Source organism: Dermacentor albipictus, chromosome 3 (assembly GCF_038994185.2).
Source record: "Dermacentor albipictus isolate Rhodes 1998 colony chromosome 3, USDA_Dalb.pri_finalv2, whole genome shotgun sequence".
Lineage (NCBI taxonomy): Eukaryota > Metazoa > Arthropoda > Arachnida > Ixodida > Ixodidae > Dermacentor > Dermacentor albipictus.
In genome coordinates this window covers 147,330,544-147,345,174 of record NC_091823.1, presented here as the reverse complement: position 1 = coordinate 147,345,174, position 14,631 = coordinate 147,330,544, and the positions used below count along the sequence as shown (strand labels likewise).

The following is a 14,631-nucleotide window of genomic DNA, read 5'->3' as shown; positions in this document are numbered from 1 at the left end:
CTGCCGGAAACGACAAATTTATTCTTAACATGGCCCCAGACCGTGAGGAACGTAGCACGCAGCTTCAAGTTACATTCTAGGAGTACTGACACCAAATGTTTATCTTGTTTTGCTTATGCATGGCTCTTAATCTAATAATTATGGTGTGGTGTCCCGGTTCCCCAAATTTTATCATTACAAAACGGACGCCAAGTGCAGCACGACTTTTGAGATGAAGAAAAAGGCATGATACTTCACAGAAAGTGGTAATCAATTATTATACACCGCTGATTCGTTAACCTACACAGTGACGGTGTCACCGAAAGCTTGAGATCACTGGTTGAACGCAGAGCAGCGCTGAATGAGGATATATAATTAGTTTGTGCTGCGAAAGCATCAAATGGCCTATGAGCAAAAATCCGGCGTCAGTAGCAGTGAAACTGCACCTAAATTCCCATTGGCTGCGATGTCACTTCACGAGCGCACATCGCCCGAGTAGAGCGGGCGAATCGGAACACCTGCTACCGCGCCAGCGCGCCAGGTGTTGCGTGAGGGTAGACGGCACCGCCGCGACGCCATCTTCGAAATTATGCAAGCGAAATATAGCTCATTTATGTCCTCAAGTGATGCGGACCTATGTGTCTCTGATGTTTTTAATGATACGCAAGAAATTTAAAACACAGCGACCTGAGACGTGTGCCCGCAGGTGTACTGCGATTCGTTTTCAAAATCCACAGTGACACAATGCGTTGAAAACACATTTATTTCATTTAGCTGCTCCGAAATGCAGCTTTCTATCTGCGTCCACCTCTTGCGCGAAGGTTGAAAGACCATTGAGAAAGTAAAAACTTAAAATTTGGCAACGATACAGGCCTGTATGACAAGTGTTGCCCTTCCGAACGCTCTGTTCTGTACAGCCTAAAGCCGAGCTCTAACGATGTAACCATGCAGGTTCCGTTAGTTCAGTGACCTGAAACTTGCACGCAGCCACGTTTTTACAGTGAAACTGTTAACCCGACTAACTTTCTAAAATGTTACATATGCCTGTTCTCACAATTTTCTGATAAAAAAAGAAAAAGAAAACATCCCTTCTGATGTTTATATATTGCGAAAATTAAATATGGGGTTTTACGTGTCAAAACCACTTTCTGATTATGAGGAACGCCATAGTGGGGAACTCCAGAATTTCGGATCACTGGAGTTCCTTAATGTGCACCTAAATCTAGGTATACGGGTGTTCTCGCATTTCCCCCCTATCTAAATGTGGCCGCCGTGGCCGGGATTCGATCCCGCGACCTCGTGCTCAGGAGCCCAACACCATAGCCACTGAGTAACCACGGTAGGTGATGGGAAACATAATGTGTATTGTGTGTGGCGAAATTTTAACGTTCCTGGCTTAATTAGGAGTGCTAAAAATAATTACTGAACTCTTGATTTTTTTTTTCACTTTTTTATTGTACATCACACAAAGCTTACGGGGCTAACAAGCAATTTCGCAGAAGTGACAGCACAAGCTATCTATGGCTTTTCATATTAATATATAGTAGCTTTTATTTTATTTACTTATTCTTTTTACCACATTATACAATAGAAAAATAGCTGCCTTCGTCCTATTCTGTCCTCTATTTCAATACTGTGGCCTTTCCCCCGCACCCTCCCCACCTACACAGATGACAGCCGTTCATGTGGGAAAAAATGTATACCTAGAGATTTACAGCGCTGTCAACAGTACTAATACTTTCCGTTTCTGCCTATTATTTAAAATAAACAATGAATTACTGCTACACTAAACCTACATTTGGTGCGAAAAAATGGAATATTGTTATGATTTGTAGGCAAAGTTTGAAGTGTGTTTATTAATTGCGGCTTATGGCAATAAATTCTGTATTCAAGCGTTCCGTGTTATACGAATGGCGCAAAATACTGGCCAATGCCTTGAATATATTGCTACGGAGCAGTATTTGAGATCACAAAGAGGTGAGCAGGGTGAAGACGACGACGACGATTAGAAGCTAGCGCGGGTTGTTGCCTCTTGGCGTATTTCCTTGTAAATATACTTGTATATAGCTTTTCGTCTTTGTCTTCCTACGTAACATATCTGGTGGAGGTGGACGTTCCCTGAACCTCGTCACGGAGCTTCGCAGTGCACGGTACGTCGAGCCTTCCTTCATGGCTCCCGGCGACGACAACTCGACTCCACCGGCTCCGACACCTGCTGCCACTTCGACGACCTACATCACTCTCCCCGCTCCCCGTGATCCTGGCGTATTCTGGGGCAAAGATGGGGAAGACGTCGAGGACTGGATCAGCCTGTACGAACACGTCAGCCGTAATAACCGGTGGGACCCTACTATCATGCTCGCCAACGTAGCCTTTTACCACGGTGGAACACCTCGAGTTTGGTTTCGGACGCACGAAGATGAGCTCACCAGTTGGGATTCGCTTAAGCAAAAGCTCTGAGACTTGTTCGGCAACTCCCATGGTCACAAACTTGCCGCGCAGAAGGCGCTTTCCGGCCGTGTGGAGACGTCAACAGAGCCCTACGTCACGTGCATTCAGGACATCTTGGCTCTGTGCAGCAAAGTTGACAAACACATGACTGAGTCAGACAAGGTTTCCCACATCCTCAAAAGGATTGCTGATGACAGCATGAACTTGCTCAGTTTCAACAACGTGGCGACGGTGGATGCAACTATAAAAGAGTGCCGCCGCCTGGAACTCGCTAAAAGCCGACGTGTCGACCTGCAGTTTGCCCGTCTGCCCAACACCCCAGCGACATCTTCCTGATCCGACGCTCCTCGTCCCCACAACACTGGCGATGTTACCAGAATTGTCCGGCGTGAGAGCGAGGCCGCCTATCCGGCTGCCTTCTACTCCGGCCCCTCCAATGCACCTGCATCCACGGTTTCCCTGATCCAGGCAGTTGTCCGCCAGGAGTTCGCAAACATGGGTTTTTTTTTCAATTCAATTTTTATTTCCAGAATTACAATGTGTTCTGGTGGATACCATAGGCTAAAAGCTGTTGGAAAACAGCTTGACTAGGCCGATGGTCCACTACAAGGCATACATGGTGGTTGCATCAAAATTGTAACATTGTTAGACACTCAGAATAAATTAATTACATAAATGCACAATAGCAAGACCGAAAATAATATAAAGACTAAGAGAAAAAAACATAATTGATACATAATTGATACATCAGAAAAAATGGAAGTATGTGTGTAAGGGTTAATAATAAGACTAATACAAGTCGCTCTGTTATAGAGAGTAGATAGTACAGACTAAAAAAAAAAAACAAATTCGATACACCAGAAGATAGAATTACATGTGTATGGGTTACAAAATCAGTAACGCGTACAGTTGCCTCTGAAAGAACGATAAACAATCACTGATCACATGTTTACAAAATGCATTCGCAGTTCCTTCGATGAAGAGGTATATGTACCTTTATAGTTATTTAATATATGTGGTAGATTATGTGTTAATGACTGTAGGCTATATTTATTTCGAAACCACGGGACATACCATGTATCACTATTTCTCGTATTGGAAGAATTGAATTTTGGTGTCAAAGAAGCAGTAGACACTAGGAAATTTTTGAAGGAAGTATTTGAGAAATAAAATGAATTTAGAAGGCGAAACGTGTAGAAATATTCTATTTTTATAATTTTATGCTTTAAGAACGCTGGCCGCGTTGTCTCCAGATAACCCATGTTGTCAATGTGCCGAATCATTTTCTTTTGCAAAGAAAAGATTTTCATGATGTTTGTCTTTCCTGTAGTCGCCCACACTAAGCTACAGTAATTTAAATGGGAAAAAAATAAGGCATAATAAATGTTCAGTTTTGCTTTGGCTGGAAGAAGACGCCGACATCGAGACAGAACGCCTATGATAGCAGACATTTTTGTGCAGATATTTTCAACATGTTTATCCCAAGTAAGGTGCGAGGAAAAAGTGACGCCTAATATTTTATGTTCATCGACAGTTTGCAGTTCTTTACCCGCACACACTAAGGTTTGATTACTAGTAATAACTTTATTTTTTGCGCGAAATAACATTACTTTTGTTTTCGTAGGGTTTATTTTTAGGCAATTAGCGACTGACCATTCAGATAGCTTATTGAGTAGAAAGTTACATTTTTCTATTAATTCTTGTGAATTCGGACCAGAAATGAGAAGATTAGTGTCATCGGCATACACGATAAATTTTACAGTTGTATCAATATTAGTAATGTCGTTAATATTAAGGTTAAAAAGTATAGGACCTAGTACGCTCCCTTGTGGCACGCCATTTAGTAAAGGAACAAAACTTGACTTGTCGTGTTTTATACATACTGATTGTTTTCGATTAGTAAGGTAAGACTCAAATAATGCTAAAGGAATACCTCTAATGCCATTCTGTGATAATTTCCATAGCAAAATTTTATGATTTATACAATCGAATGCCTTACTGAAATCAATGAATAGTGCCAATGTGAAGAGATTTCTTTCTATGTTTTTTAGTACATGCTCCTTGAGTGTGAGCAAAGCAGTTTCTGTTGACCTACCTTTGCGAAAGCCGAACAGAGCACTAGATAGAATGTTTTGTCTGTCGAAAAAGTTTGATAAGCGAGAAAAAATAATCTTTTCTAATCCTTTGGAAAATACTGGAATGATTGAGATGGGTCTGTAATTTGATACGTCGTTTCTATTGCCTCCTTTAAAAAGTACAGTTACCCTACTCATTTTCATCATTTCTGGAAACACCCCAGACTGTAAAGCTAGATTAAAGATATGCGTTAAAGCGGGAGTGATGTATTCTAAAACATACTTGATAGGTTTTATTTGTATATCATCAATGTCAAGAGCTTTACTATTTTTAAGGTTCATGATAGTGCTAAATACCTCAAATTCACTAGTGGGATTGAAAAATAAGCTGTTAGAAACGGAAAGAAATGATGACGTATCAGACCGAGTTTGCTGTGGCACGGTTATACTTGCAAAGTACTTATTGAAATGGTTTGCGAGTGCTAAACCTGAAATTTCACTGTTATTATAGATTATCTTGTCTGGTGAGGTAGCATGCTTTTCGCGGCCAAGAACCTTATTGATAATGCTCCACAAGGTTTCAGGATGTTTACCAGTGGCGTTTGCAAACAGATGCTCATGATAAGCATTCTTAGCGCGTCTAAGTGCCGTATTTAGTTTGTTTCTCTGCTTTTTAAACAGTGTCAGCGTTTCAGGCGAGCGTGTTGTAAGAAATCTATGGTACAGTTTATCTTTGTGCTTTATCATTTTAAAAAGTTCCTGTGTAATCCAGGGTTTTCTTATTTTTTTGGATTGCTTAATCTTTTTGAAGGGAAAATGTGCGCTGTAGATTTGTATAAACGCTGACATAAACTTGGAATACGCGACATTCACATCACCTATTTCGTATAGGAAAGACCAGTCATAATTGCAAACTGTGCGTTTGAAAAGATCCATATTTCTATCAGTTATATCTTGTATAGTAAACACATTTGACTCTGAACAACTTTTTCTCACATTGAAACGATATGTCATAAACACAGGACAATGATCACTGACGTCCGACGTTACTGTTCCAGTATGCTCTACGACAGTGTCAATATTCGTTATAAGAATGTCGAGACATGTAGACGGGGACAACGTAACACGAGTTGGTGTGCTAATTAGGTTTACAAATCCCGCACAGCTAAGTCTATTAGTAAAATCCAGTGTAGCAGCAGTATTTTCGAGAAAATTTATGTTAGTGTCTCCCCCGCAGACAAGTCGAAATTCGTTAGCAGATACATATTCCAGTAAATTATCAAAGAAATTAAGAAAGGCAAAAATATTTCCATTTGGCGGGCGATATACGACCGAAATTATATCGGAGTAATGTTTAAGCGTTAAAATTTCATAGTCGTTTGTTGTTTTACAAAACTCTGATACTTCTTCACAATTCCATCTCGACGAGACATAGATTGCTACACCCCCTCCTCGCCCATCAGTTCGATTTAAAACGCAATCAGCATAGCCATCAAGGTACAGCCGAGCACCGCTGTCATGATACCATGTTTCGGTTAGCATAATGATATCGAACTTGAAGGAAAATAGATTTAAAAAATTACTAATAATGTCTTGTTTGTTGACTGCAGATCGAGCATTCAAGTGTAGAACGGAAATGCTAGAATTAGATTGTAATTGTAAACGATGCGGTAAGATGAAATCGTGATATTCCATGACAATTTTTAGTGAGCGTTCCCAGTCACGTCAGAAACAGCAGACGTAATCCTAGCAAGATCACGTTCTTCCGATATTTGCACAGCATCAGATGTATCACTTTCCCTTGCATAGATTTTCCCGTTGCTGGTCCACACAGATTTCCATTTATGCTCATATTTCCTTTTCACTGCCATGCCAAGCAGCCTCTTTAGCGCTGGGCACAAATGTTCATTCACATAAACGGGGCATGTAGATTCCAATCGTAGGTCTCTGTTTGTGATTCTTGTCTTCTTTGCTTTTTTCAAGGTGGCGTCACGTTTAGCTCTAGATTTAAACTGAACGACAATGTTTGTTTTATCCGGGTTGCGTGTTGGAACACGGTGACAGCACTCAATGTCAGATGAACTGATTGGCTCATGGATTGCAGTGCCTATATCAGTCAAAATAGTAGCAAGGTCCTCATTTTCTTTCTTTACAACGCCCTGTATTTCCAGATTAGCGTTTCGTGAGTACTGCTCCGAATGCGTGAGTCGCCTTTCAAGTTCACCTGCTTTTTTTTCCAGAGCAGCACATTTAGCGCGCAGTTCGTCATTGTCCTTTGCCTGACTTGAATTCTTTGAGACCTCAGAATCAAGCTTTTGTCTCATTTCCTTGATTGACTCATGCAAAAATTCAATACTCTTACTCATTTGGCGTTGCTCATTGCGCACCTCCCGGATCTCGTTCCTAAGGTCACGTTCTGATGCATCTTTGAAGGCTTTGAATTCTTGTTTAATTTCTTTGAGCAATTCAGCTCTTATATCTTCCTTCAGCTTTGCAAGTTCCTTAGCCATATCGACAATCCTAACATACAGCAATTGATGCGCGAAACAAGCAAACACACACTCAAACTTGGCAGTGGTGACGACACTGTATGAATATAAATGCAAATGTATATGTACAGTGGGCACTAACCTGTAGTAGGAACAAGCAGTAACCTTTAGTTGAGCGCCAAGCAGCGTGGTCACCACTGCCAAGTAAAAGGACGGGTGGCTGGTAGTCTGCTTTTATAGCAAAAGCGGTATCGCAAGATGCCGAGATATGCCCTGGAGCTGATGATAGGCACCACGCCTCCTGGTGGTAGCCAGTCCAAAGGCTACGCCTCCCGTGCTTTCGCTGACCACGGCGATGCACGTGACGAAAGACCGCTTCTTTCCAAAACGTCGGAATGCAGCTCCAGCAGAAACGGCGATCTGTAGTAGGAACAAGCAGTAACCTTTAGTTGAGCGCCAAGCAGCGTGGTCACCACTGCCAAGTAAAAGGACGGGTGGCTGGTAGTCTGCTTTTATAGCAAAAGCGGTATCGCAAGATGCCGAGATATGCCCTGGAGCTGATGATAGGCACCACGCCTCCTGGTGGTAGCCAGTCCAAAGGCTACGCCTCCCGTGCTTTCGCTGACCACGGCGATGCACGTGACGAAAGACCGCTTCTTTCCAAAACGTCGGAATGCAGCTCCAGCAGAAACGGCGATCTGTAGTAGGAACAAGCAGTAACCTTTAGTTGAGCGCCAAGCAGCTTGTTGTACTTGAATTGTTCATACCATCTGCTCGGCCCATCTCCCTGACACCCACCCGGCTTCTTCGATTCCGCCCCGTTCCGCATCTTATTACTCACCACATTTCCGCAACCCGTCTGAATGGCGCACTGCTGACGACAAGCCAATTTGTTTTCACTGCCATCGGATCGGGCACATTTCTCGGCACTGTCGCAGTCGCTGGAGTTCCCCGAACCGGTCTACTTATACTGGCTACTCTCGCCCTCCCATGTGGCCCTTCTCGTCCCTATGCCGCGACAGATTCTCCTGCGCCGAACCGCCCCTATTCTCGTTCGCCTTCGCCCCAACGACGACAATATCGCTGCCCCCAGACCCGTCTCTCCTATTCACCGACTCCCTTCGGACGACGCTCCCAGCCGGAAAACTAGACGATGCAGTGCCTCTAGGTGACGCTGCATTACTTCCTACACCGCCAAATCCTCTACTGAGGTTACCTACTCATATGAACCTTTTTGACGTGCAAGTCGACGGTGTTTCTGTATCTGCTCTTATAGACACTGGGGCGCACTTGTCGCTAATGAGCGCTGACCTTCGTAACCAGCTGAAGAAAATAATTACGCCCGCCACGACGGCTGTTGTCCGTGTCGCCGATGACGGAACAACCCCCATAATTGGTATGTGTGCCGCCCGCATCTCCTTCGCCGACCGCTCCACTATGGTGCTATTCATAGTCATCGCCCACTGTCCCCGCGACATCATCCTCGGCTTAGACTTCCTCTCCGCACATTGTGCTCTCTCCGCCTTGACCTGCCTCTTCTGGATCCCGCTGAACGACACTACGGTCGCCTCAGTTCCATCAACTTCGTTCGCTTGCCACCTTCGGCACTGACTTACGTTGACTTAGTGTTATCCCCCTCAGTCCCCGATGGTCACTACATTGCGGCTCCTATGCAAGACGTCCTATTTACACGCGGGATCACAGTACCTCATACAGTTTTATCTATTACGGTGAATTGCGTCTGCCTTCCAGTGGCCAATTTTGGCTTGACGACACAAGTGCTGCCACGCGGGATGTCTCTGGCCCAGCTTTGCTCATTCGAGGATCACTCAGTAGCACCTATTGCAGTAGACGACAATTCAGCAGATCCTCCTCTACCATCGCAGTCGGAAACTTGTACCATCGCCGACTTACAGAAAATGATTGCCCCCGACATGCCGTCCGAGCACGCTCGTGAGCTCTACCGCGTTCTGTTTTCCTACCGCGATATTTTTTACTTTAACGATCGTCCTTTGGCCCAGACTATAGCTGGTAAACATCGCATTAATACCGGCGATGCCCTTCCTATTCATCGCCACCCGTATCGAGTGTCACCGGCTGAGTGTCAAGTTATTCACGCCGAAGTTCGCAAAATGCTTGCCAAGAGCATTATTGAACCCTCATGTAGTTCATGGGCATCACCCGTTGTTCTGGTAAAAAAGAAGGATGGCTCATCGCGCTTTTGCGTGGGTTATCGGCACCTTAACAGGGTTACCAAAAAGGACGTGTATCCCCTACCTCGGATTGATGACGCGCTTGACTGCCTCCACGTTGGTCGCTATTTCTCCTCTATTGACCTTCGCTCCGGCTACTGGCAGATAACCATGGACGATCTCGACCGCGAGAAGACTGCCTTTGTAACACCCGATGGTCTTTATCAATACAAAGTGATGTCGTTCGGTCTATGTAACGCTCCTCCCACTTTTGAACGCCTGATTGACTCCCTTCTTCACGGTTTCAAATGGTCCACGTGCCTGTGCTACTTGGACGACGTTATAGTATTCTCCCCAACATTCGCTACGCACCTCGAGCGCCTCTCAGAAGTCCTGGACGTTTTTCGGCGAGCCGGTCTGCAACTCAAGGCATCGAAGTGCCGATTCGGCCGTCGCCAGATTACCGTCCTTGGATATCTCGTTGACGCGAACGGAGTGCAAACGGACCCAGGCAAGATCCATGCTGTTACGCACTTCCCTGTTCCAAAGTGTGTCAAAGATGTGCGCAGCTTCATCGGCCTTTGCTCGTACTTCCGCCGTTTCGTGAAAAATTTCGCGGCGATAGCACGACCACTAACCGAGCTTTTGAAAAAAGACGCCCCTTTCTAGTGGGGCGTTAACGAGGCCTCTACATTGTCGCTTCTAATCGACCTTCTCACAATGCCTCCCGTTCTGGCCCATTTCGATCCTTCTGCGCCTACCGAAGTCCGTAATGATGCCAGCGGTCACGGAATTGGCGCAGTACTGGCACAACGCCAGCGCAGCCACGACCGTGTTATCGCTTACGCCAGCAGGCTCCTCTCGCCCGCGGAGCGCAACTATTCCATCACTGAGCGTGAGTGTCTGGCCCTAGTTCAGGCGGTTGCGAAGTTACACCTATACTTATATGGCCGACCCTTTTCCGTTGTCACAGACCATCAGGCGCTTTGCTGGTAATGCTCACTGAAAGATCCTACAGGATGACTTGGTCACTGGGCCTTACTCCTCCAAGAATATTCGTACTCTGTCACCTACAAATCTGGCCGACTACACAGGACGCTGACTCCCTGTCGCGCTATCCGGAGCCTGACGGCACCGACAGTAGTATCGCCAACGGCATTTTCTCTGTGTCTGCCTTCGCTAACATCACTGATGAGCAGTACCGAGACCTATCGCTGCGAGCACTCATCGAGCGTCTGCGCTCTACTCCTACCGACGCATTCGTTCGCCGACATATCCTCCAGGGTGGCATTCTGTAACGAAGGAACTTCCTCCCTGACGGATCTGATCGTCTTGTCGTGCCAAAACATCTAAGACAGACTGTGCTTTTTTACGATGCATGACGCACCCACTGCAGGACATCGTGGGGTAACCCGCACGTACGACCGCGTACGCCTCCGCTTCTATTGGCCTGGTCTCGCTTGCTCCGTCCGATGCTATGTTGCTGCCTGTGATCCCTGCCAGCGTCGGGAAACACTTCAGGTGCTACCTGCCGGTCATCTCTAGCCGATCACCGTCCCTGTGGAACCGTTTTTTCGTGCTGGATTAGACCTCCTCGGGCTCTTTCCCACGTCATCCTATGGGAACAAATAGGTAGCCGTCGCAACTGATTACGCCACCCGATATGCCATCACGCGGGCTCTCCCTACCAGTTGCGCCACTGACGTCGCGGACTTTCTCTTGCGTGACATTATCTTGCTTCATGGCGCCCCGCGACAGCTGCTTAGTGACCGTGGTCGTAACTTCCTCTCGAAAGTTATCGCCGACATTGTGCGTTCCTGCTCCATTCAACACAAGCTGATACCTCATACCATCCTCAAACCAATGGCATGACTATGCTGTCCAAGTACGTTTCCAAGGACCACCACGACTGGGACATTGCCCTTCCTTACGTAAGTAACATTTGCATATAATTCTTCCCGGCATGACACCGCCGAATTTTCTCCATTTTATCTACTGTACGGTCGCGAACCGGCATTGCCCCTTCATACGTCACTTCCTCCTGCTGCGATCTCAACAAGCGAGTATGCGCGCGACGCCATCGCACTCGCCGACCATGCACGCCAGCTTGCCCGTGCTCGAATGACGGCCTCGCAAACCACTCAGCAGCGTCAGTACAACGCCCGCCACCATGACGTACCATTTTCGCCTGGTGCGCTCGTGCTCCTGTGGTCGTCCGCTCGTCACATCGGACTTTCAGAGAAGTTCCTTTTGCGCTACACAGGGCCCTACGGCGTGCTGCGCCAGGTGACGCCTGTGAAGTACGAAATTGCTCCTGTGCGTTCAACCTCGTCCTCTACTCTGGCAACTAGTGATGTTGTGCACACCAGTAGGCTCAAGGCCTACTACACTGCTTCCGAGTCCAGCATTTAGTCGCTCCGGGACGGTGCTTTTGCAGCCGGGGGTACTGCTACGGAACAGTATTTGCGATGACAAAGAGGCGAGCAGGGTAAAGACGATGACGACGATTAGAAGCTAGCGCGGGCTGTTGCCTCTTGGCCAAGTGCTCAAGCTACTTGAAAACGAGTTTGAAGGTCGGGAAGCTGACATGATAGACAAAATTAAAGAGATATACGTAGGAACTGTACCGACCGGGCAATACACCAAACCCGTTTACGAAGGTCAGGACCAACCGGAACTGGACGCCCCCATAACCTTTGAAGAGGTTTACGCAGCGGCACACTCCTTCAAGAAAAACACGACCCCAGGGGTAGATCAGGTCACGAACGCAATGATTCGCAATCTAAGTGATGACACGCTAAAGAGCTTGACCAAATTCTTTAACGACACGGTCTGGACAGAGGACGGCGTCCTTCCAAAAGAATGGAAGGAAGCAAAAATTATTCTTATTCCAAAACCAGGTAAGCCTCGTAACATCAACAACCTTCGACCCATCTCCCTAACGTCGTGCGCGGGGAAACTCTTTGAAAAGGTTGTGCAGGTCCGGCTCTCGAACCACATAGAGCTAAACAACATGTTCCCCTCCAACATGTTCGGTTTCCGACCCCACGTGTCAGCGCAGGACGTTTTTCTACTACTAAAACACGAGGTCCTGCACCCCAACAGAGGGTCGGAAGATAAATTTGTATTGGCATTGGACATCAAAAAGGCCTTCGACAGCATCTCCCACCACGCTATTCTGGAGGGACTGGAAGCGGTGAACTGCGGAACGCGAATTTATAACTACGTGCGCTCGTTCCTCAGCCACCGCACGGCCACAATCGGATTAGGCTCCACGAGGTCCGACACCTTCAACTGTCCCGACAGAGGTACCCCTCAGGGAGCTATACTCTCTCCACTGCTTTTCAATGTAGGGATGAGAAAGCTAGCCCTGGAGCTAGACAAACACCCGAATCTCGGTTGTGCGATATATGCCGATGATATTACGTTCTGGGCTCACCAAGGGTCCTACGGGGACAAGCAAGAAACCCTTCAAAAGGCCATAGACGCAGTCGTGGAATACGCGAGGGCGGCTGACATGGTATGCGCACCCGAAAAATCGGAATTCATTCGGGTGCGTGCGAAATACGCAAGAAAGAAGGACTGGGTGCCGCTCACTCTGACTCTCGACGGGGCGCCAATTCGTGAAGTGGAGACACTCCGAATATTGGGGATGTGGATACAGCAGAATGCTGGAACATCTCACACCCTACAAAAACTAAAGGCGGTCACAGGAAACGTGGCCAGAATGATAAGGAGAGTGGCAAAAAGCAGAGACAGCCTAACTGAGGGAGAGACCATCAGCCTGGTTCACGCATTCGTAATTAGCCGACTCACATACGCCCTTCCATATCAGGCCTTGACAAACCAAGAGAATAAACAGGCAAACGCAATAATAAGAAAAGCCTTCAAAGCCGCCCTTGGTCTTCCCGAATGCGCTAGCACAGAGAGATTCGAGGGACTGGGCCTGCACAATACTTTTGACGAGTACGCAGTCGCGACGTTATATGCCCAGAAAGAACGACTTTGTTCTTCAACTCAGGGCAGGGAAGTATTGGCGAGGTTAGGCTTTCCCCTGAGACCCCAGTATTGCGGAGAGGAAACGGCACAGATAGACCGCAATGTTCGATCGCACATCGCGGTGGCCCCAATTCCCAAAAACATGCACCCCAAGTACCATCCCGGACGACGCAGAGCAAGGGCAAAGACCCTTCACAAACGTTCCGGCATGGGACCGGGGGTGTATTATACGGATGCCAGTCGAGCCAGCTCAGACACTTTCACCATAGTTTCTACATGCAACAACAACTTAACAACGGCATCCTTCAAAACCGCCTCGGCATGCGTGGCAGAGGCTGCAGCCATCGCCTTGGCCATTCAGGACGCCGAGCGCCAAACCAATTCGGCTGTCATATTATCCGACTCACAAGCGGCTTGCCGCCTGTTTTTGCAAGGAACGGCACCCAAATCAGTAATCAAAATTTTAGGCACTCAACTGGAGGGGCACCACACTATCGTCTGGTGTCCGGCACACGAGCGACTGGCAGGAAACGCTAGGGCAGACCGTATTGCTCGAGGTTTGAACGTCCGAGCAACGGCATGGCCTAGCGATGACCTTCCACCGAATTCTCGTGACATCCTCCTACAGCAAAGGCAGGAGCGGAGACGTTTTGGACATCCTCACTCCGATTTAAACAGCCAACAGGAGAGGGACTGGCGTCGTATTCAGACGAATACGTACCCCAACCTGCACCACCTACACAGAATACACCCCACGAGGTTCACTGACGAGTGCCCGTGGTGCACAGACACACCCACACTAAAACACATCACATGGGAGTGTCCCAGGAGGCCTCCGCACATAGACAGTCCCATATTACACGAACATCCACTAATGAGGAATAGGCAGTGGGAGGCATGGCTTGCGGACGAGGGTCGGGAGAGCCAGTTGGCTCTTCTGGACCAAGCCCAGCGAGCCGCGCGTGCCAGTGGGGCCCTGGAATAGGGGCTCCAACCATCGTGCCTTGTTTTATTTATATTAATAAAGTTTTACTCTCTCTCTCTCTCTTCGTAAATATACTTGTATATAGCTTTTATGCGAAGCATATTACGAGGGCTCAACCCAGCTCCTCAGGCGCGGCGGTGACCATGAAATCACGTGACACCGTGACGTCACGACAGAGGAGAAGTGGCTTTGGCTCAACTCTTGCAAGACGGGCTGGGTGGGAATCGAACCAGGGTCTCCGGAGTGTGGGACGGAGACGCTACCACTGAGCCACGAGTACAACGCTTCAAAGCGGTACAAAAGCGCCTCTAGTGAATGCGGTGTTGCCTTAGAAACGCGCTGTTTCTAAGGCGTGCGTCTCTTGCTCAGGCGCACATTTCGTTGCCGCGCCGAACGCTGCTTTGCTCGACGCTCACCGCGTCCAATGCGGGGCGCGTAGTCGCTGCCCTGTAGCCCATTGT

General features: G+C 47.4%; 1 protein-coding gene across 1 annotated transcript in view; it reads left to right on the top strand.

Annotated features, from left to right (window-relative positions):
* LOC139057615 (fibrillin-2-like) overlaps nucleotides 1-14,631 on the top strand; it is a 184,455-nt gene that overhangs the window by 163,403 nt on the left and 6,421 nt on the right. The gene's annotated exons all lie outside the window — the stretch shown is intronic.